Below are 6,537 nucleotides of genomic sequence, written 5' to 3'. Positions count from 1 at the left end.
AAACTAACTCTTTGTTTTATTCATTAATTCAATAATTTTTTTGCTTTTGCTTTTCTTAATTTCTCTTTTAATTTTTAGAATTTCTAATTTGGCATTTAATTGGGGGTCTTAAATTTGTTAAGTTTTTTAATTGCATATTTAGTTAATTGATTTCCTCTTTCTTTAATTTATTCATGTAAGCATTTAAAGATATATAATAGATCCCTTGACAGCCGCTTTGAATGAATCCCATAGGTTTTGGTATGTTGTTTCATTATTGTCATTATGTAGGATAAAATAATTAATTCTTTCGATAATTTGTTGTTTGATCCACTCATTCTTTAAAATGAGGTTATTCAGTTTCTATATTAGTTCTGGGTCTATATCTCCCTGGCCCAATATTGCATATAATTTTTATTGTGTTATGATCTGAGAAAGATGTATTCACTATTTCTATTTCTGCCTTTCTGCAGTTGATCATTAAGTTTTTTTTATGCCCTAATACATGGTCAATTTTTGTATAAGTGCCATATACTTGCGAGAAAAAGGTATATTCCTTTCTATCCCCATTCAATTTCCTCCATAAGTCTATCATATCTAGTTTTTCTAACAATCCATTTACCTCCTTAATTTATTGTTTATTTTGTGATTCGATTTTTCTAAATCTGAGAGTGGGAGGTTGAAGTCTCCCACTAGTGAAGTTTTGTTGTCTATGTCTTCCTATAGTTCTTTCAGCTTCTCTAAGAATTTGGGTGCTATCCTATATGGTCCATACATATTCAGTAATGAAATCACTTTATTGTCTATGGTACCTTTTAGGAGGATATAGTTTCCTTCCTTATCTCTTTTAAAGCTATCTCTTTTTGAAGCTGCTTTGTCTGAAAAAAGGATTGCTAGCCCTGCTTTTTTGGCTGAAGCAAAATATATTTTGCTCCACTCTTTTGCCTTTACTCTATATGTATCTCTGTGCTTCAAATGAATTTCTTGTAAGCAGCATATTGTAGGATTCTGGTTTTTAATCTACTCTGCTATTTGCTTACTAAGGGAGAGTTCATCCTATTCACATTCAAAGTTATAATTACTAGCTCTTTATTGCCCTCTATGCTATCTTCCTTCTGTTTGTATTTTCCTCTTTTTCCCCTTTATCCATATTCCCCAGTATTTTGTTTTTGAATACCACCCCCTTTAGTGTTTGCCCTTCTATATCCACCCCTCCCCTTTCACTTTTTCTCTTTTCCCTTCCCTTCCTTCTATTAGTTTCCCCTTTTCTCCCCCTCCCTGTCTCCATCCCCCTCTCCTCTTCTCCCCTTTTCCCCTTTTGAAAGGTAAGATGTTTTTCAAGTTAACTGAGTATGTGTGTAAATTAACTTTAAGACAAGTCTGATGAGAGGAAGATTCACGTGTTTCTCATCTCCTTATCTCAACTCTTAAAAGAAAGGTTGAAAATACAAAAAATGTGACTATTGCTTGCTTTTGAAATGAAATTAATGATATTTTACTCATATTTCAGCTACAATGATAAATAATTCTAATGAGCTGATGTAAAAATAAAAATAACCAGTTTTTGTACTTCCATGGAGCTATTACATCACTTATGTGAATTTTCTCTAAGGGTGTAGACCAAAAATCGTCCATCCTTGTCTTTTTATCCTATGAGGATTTTACATTTTCCTTCCCTTTAAATCTCCAAATGGTGCAAACTAATAATTTTGGTACCTTCTATTTTATCTTTTGGTATTGTTTTAATAACAGTAAATCATATTATGTAGGATGAGAAGGTATAGATGGATTATAATTTTGCCACTAGAGTGAATACTAACATTGATGAGCTCACAAAAACATTGGAAGTACTAAACGTAAAACTTTCAATTTTATTTCCTTTTATTTTTGATTAACATGCATTAGTTTCTTGTCCTCTCACATTTCTTCCTGAACTGAAAAAAAGAGAAAAAAACAAACCCTTGTAACCCATATTTTTACTCAAGCAAAACAAATTCCCTCATTGACCATCTCTAAAAGTATATGCTCATTCTTGGTTCCTCTGAGGTTGGTGCTAGGTTTCCTCATCAATTTTCTAAAATTGTTAGTTATTTGCAATAGTTTTTAGGGTTTTCAAAGCTGTCATCTTTAAAATGCTGTTATTGATGTATATACAAATGTTTCATACCCACACATATTTACTTGCTAAAAAATTAATTTTTATTGATTCATTATTTTGCTTTTTAAATTTTATTATTTAAATTTTAATATTACTATTTCAGTGTTTTTAAAAAATTTGTAATGTCTAATTTTTTAAAAATTACATGCTCAATTTGAGATCTATTTTTGTCTTTTTGTTGATGTTTATAAATATAAAATTTCCCCTAAGGATTAGGGCAATTTATCTTCCCAAATTTTGTATCTTGTCTCATTTTTGTCATTTTTAGTGAAATTATTAAGAGTTGTTCTTTGACCAATTCTTTAGAGTTAATTATCCCTAATTACTTTTTAATCCTTTTTGCAGTGCTCTCCCCCCATTTTAGTGCATTGTGGTAAGGGATGTATTTAATATTTTTACTTTTTTTTCTTATGCCCTAGTAAATGATAATTTTTTTGTAACTGTCCCATGAAGTGACAAGGGATATTATTTTCTATATCTTTTCAGTAATCTATCACTTCTTGTTTTTCTAAAATTCTATTTAGATGCTAAGCTTTTTTCTTTACTGTTTGGTTAGATTTATCTATGTCTGAAAGAGATAACATTGGGGAATACCCCTCTTCCCCATACCCCCGTACAGATTTACTATCATTTTTCCATATATATAGTTTAGTTCCTTTAAATATTTTGACGCTATACCATTTGCTGCACATATGTTATTAAATATTGAAATTACTTTGTCTTTGGTACCTTTCAGCAAAATGTAGTTTCTCTTTTATCTTTTAAGCAAATCTATTATTTTTGCTGTTGCCTTGACATATTTGTGGGTAAATTTTTTTTTTGGTAAATAACATATTAGATTCTTCTTTCTAATCTATTCTCTTCTTTTTCCATTTTGTGAGTAAGTTTATTCCAATCATACTTATTGTTGTGATTGTTAAGTATACTTTTATTCTTTTCCTTCTTTTTGTTTACTGCTCTCCTTTACAAAAAAAAATAATGAGGAGGAATATGGTCAGTATCAAAGCTTTGATGAAATCTGCTTACACTTCCTTGTCCCTCTGTCCCTCTTAACCTCCCTCAAACCTTAATCACATGCTCTTACCTATTTTTGTCTTCTTTTAAATCCTTTTTCAAAATCTAGTCTCTGAATTTATTTTGCTTCACTTATCCCTCTCTCATTTAGTCTTCATAGTTTCCCTTTTTCTCCATTCTCTTTCTGTTGAGTTTAATGTATTCCTATATTAAAGTTTTTTTTTTGTATTCACATGTTTGAGTCTGGTTTACTCCCCTTAGACCAGATCAGTTCAGATAGAAGTGAAATTCAAGTGATTCTTAAAGGGAATCTTTTCCTCCTTTTTTATATAATCTTCTCCATGTACATCTTGATTATGTATCTAATTATTACTTGTTTTTATGTACTTCCTTTGTTGTAGTAGTTGTTAAAAGGACCTGGACTATACTGATTTCTTCTATTCTTTCACCTTTGTCAATCTTGGTAGTGAACTTTTAAATTTTGATTATTTCAGTAAATACTTGTCTTTTGAATGGAATACCTTTCTGACCTGGCATTGTTTATTTCTGTGCTGAATAAAGAGGCAGAGGAGAGTAGTTTTTTATCTGAGTCAGTGTTATTTTTAATTATAGTAATAATTTTTTATTTTTATTAATAAAGTTTTTAAATGAATTTTGTAGTCAAATTTTGTAGAGCATTTTGCATTTTAAATATGAGCCGATTCATTGAACTAGTTTGAATAAACCCTGGCCTACAATCTATATTTCATCTTTTCTCTCCATGCCTATACAAAGACAATCTCTCATCTGCAGAATGCACTTAACTCAAACTTGAGTTACTACTTTTAGAGATCTCTCTCTTGATCCTGTCAATCAAACTGGAACTAGTCTCTTACCTTGGAATGGCCAGAGCCAAATAGAGCAGGCTTGAGACAGGAGAGTCAGGTATCAAACAAAAGTTTTATTTTTCAGGGTGAGGAAAACATTACAAGGAAGGACATGAGCTAAAGTCCCACTCCTAATTGGAAGAACTTGAAGTATCATTTTTCTCTTAAAATCAAGACATAATAGAACCACACCCAAGTCTTATGCCTAATTAAATACCCTCTTGAATTTGTGCTCACATTGGCGTTTTTTTAAGCTTGTAGATGTTTTGGGGTAATTTTCTTCATTTAGGCTGCTGGTGTCTTGAGTATTCATCTGTTTTACCACTTTTTGTGGGGTTGTATGTGTTAAGATCTTTTTTGGTTTGCTCATCCTTCAAGTATACTTTTTGACTTTGCTTTAATGTTAGGACTTGGCTCAATGTATTTTTTAAGAGAAGGTCTGGGAGGGCTCTGTTGATACTTGAGGTACATACTTGTGCTATTCCTACTTTCAGGGACATCTTAGGATAGAGACCTACCATCCTTTCCGTGCTACCAAAGTGATCAGGGTTTACCTGCTTCCCACCCTGGTTTTAGTTCTTTAAGTTCCTTTGAGCAATAAAATATTGCTTGTACTTTTTGGTACTGGCTTAAAAATAGAATGATGGATCAGTGGAATAGATTAGGTTTATAATACATTGTAGTAAATGACTATAGTAATCAAGTATTTTGCTTTGAGACAAAACCTGCTGGAAAAACTGAAAATGGTATGGCAGAAACTAGGTATAAACCGACATCATATACTAAATGCCAGCATAAGTTCAAAATGGGTACATGATTTTCACATTGGATACCATCAGCAAATTAGGAGAGCATGGAATATTTACCTAGACAACCAAAATTAAAAGGAAAATAGGAAACTTGGCAAAAATTTTTTATAGCAAGCATCTCTGATAACTGGGAGAAAATTTTATAGAGAGAGCAGAGTCAATTTATAATAAAATAAGTCATTTCTGAATTGATAAATGGTAAAAAAATATGAAGAGGAAGTTTTCAGATTAAAAAATGCAAAGCTAGCTAAAAAATGTTCTAAATTTATGTTGGAGAAATGAAAATTAAAACTCAAGTTACCACCTATTATGACAGAAAAGGAAAATGATAAAGGTAGGAGGGATATGGGAAAACTGTGGGGAAAATGTACACTTTTGATGGAATTGTTAACAGATTCTACCAGTTCTGGAAATCAGTCTGGAACTATGTCCACAGGTCTATAAAACTTTGCATATTCTTTGAACAAGCAATAATCACTATTGGGTCTGTATCCCAGAGATTGCAAAGAATTAGAAATTGAGGGGATGTTCATCAATTGAAGAATAGCTTAACAAGTTTTGACATATGATTGTAATGGAAAATTATATTATATTGTTATAACAAATGACAAGCAGGATGATTTCAGAAAAACATGGAAGGATATGAAGTGATACATAATAAACAGAATTAGAACATTGTATGTAGTTTTTAATAGTAATATTGTATAATAATTAACTGTGAATGACTTGGCTAGTCCCAGAAATGCAATGATCCAAAGGACTCATGATAAAAAATATCTCGAGAAACTATTGCCTTGAGTTTTTTCCCCATCAAAAATATATATTATACATGACTGAACATATACAACCTATATCAGATTTCTTATGTTGCAGTGAGGCAGGAAGAAAGAGAAAAGGACAATTTGGAACTCAAAACTTAAATGTAAAAACAATTTGGATGGCAGCCCTTATCACTCAGTTGGGAAGCTCTGTTAGTTCAGAGTGATAGAACACAGAAGTTAGTCATTCTAGAACCCTTCTGTCTCTGCTTCTTTCTGAATCTTTATTTGTACACTGCTTAGGACTTCCTTACACCCAGGAACACTTAAGCTCAACTAGATGAAGATTGCCTTCTTAATATATATGCTTGACCTATGACCTAGAAGTGGGTAGTGATCCATAAAATCCCTGCCCCTGTTGAGTTGCTCCATGTGTTTATCTGGATGTCCTGGTAAGGGTCTGAGACCTTTGCTTGATCTGGTGAATAAATAACCTTTTCTTGGGTACTGGATTTCTCTGTCCACTGCACTCCTGATACAACCTTGCAGTGTCAGCAGACCTCTGTCTTTACTGAGCTGGACTGGACACATGACTCTGTGATTTTCGTTTTGATTTCCTCATGAAGATTTGTTCTGGTGAGTTTTCTAGATCTAGTTTAAGTTTTAGTGAGGAGCTTGTTCTTTTTTGATTCTAATCACCACCTTGACTCAGCTGCTGTAAGCAAGTATCTAAATAGATAAACTAATGGATTTGAGTTCATTCAAAAAGAATACTTAATAGACTCAGGAAAACTATGGTATCATTTGCTTAAACCCTAACTTTAGGGGTCATAATACCCTTAAAGATAGCTTTATTTTGCCCTACTCCTCTAAAAAAACCTCAACTATACCATTCGTCCTATTTTCTCTTCCCTAGACATAATCTTTTCCTACCTCCATACTTTTACTTATGT

The 6,537-nt window shown here is 32.2% G+C and overlaps 1 long non-coding RNA gene across 2 annotated transcripts in view; it reads left to right on the top strand.

The window, feature by feature from the left end:
* The first annotated feature begins 6,068 nt into the window (after window positions 1-6,068).
* The window catches only part of LOC141497299 (uncharacterized), a 43,116-nt gene continuing 42,647 nt past the window's right edge, over window positions 6,069-6,537 (top strand). For both annotated transcript variants that reach the window (XR_012471284.1, XR_012471283.1), the window contains exon 1: window positions 6,069-6,220. This is a non-coding gene — a long non-coding RNA (uncharacterized LOC141497299). The remainder of the gene's footprint in view (window positions 6,221-6,537) is intronic.

Source organism: Macrotis lagotis, chromosome X, assembly GCF_037893015.1.
Source record: "Macrotis lagotis isolate mMagLag1 chromosome X, bilby.v1.9.chrom.fasta, whole genome shotgun sequence".
Taxonomy (NCBI): Eukaryota; Metazoa; Chordata; class Mammalia; order Peramelemorphia; family Peramelidae; genus Macrotis; species Macrotis lagotis.
This window is presented reverse-complemented; position numbering and strand designations above follow the sequence as displayed.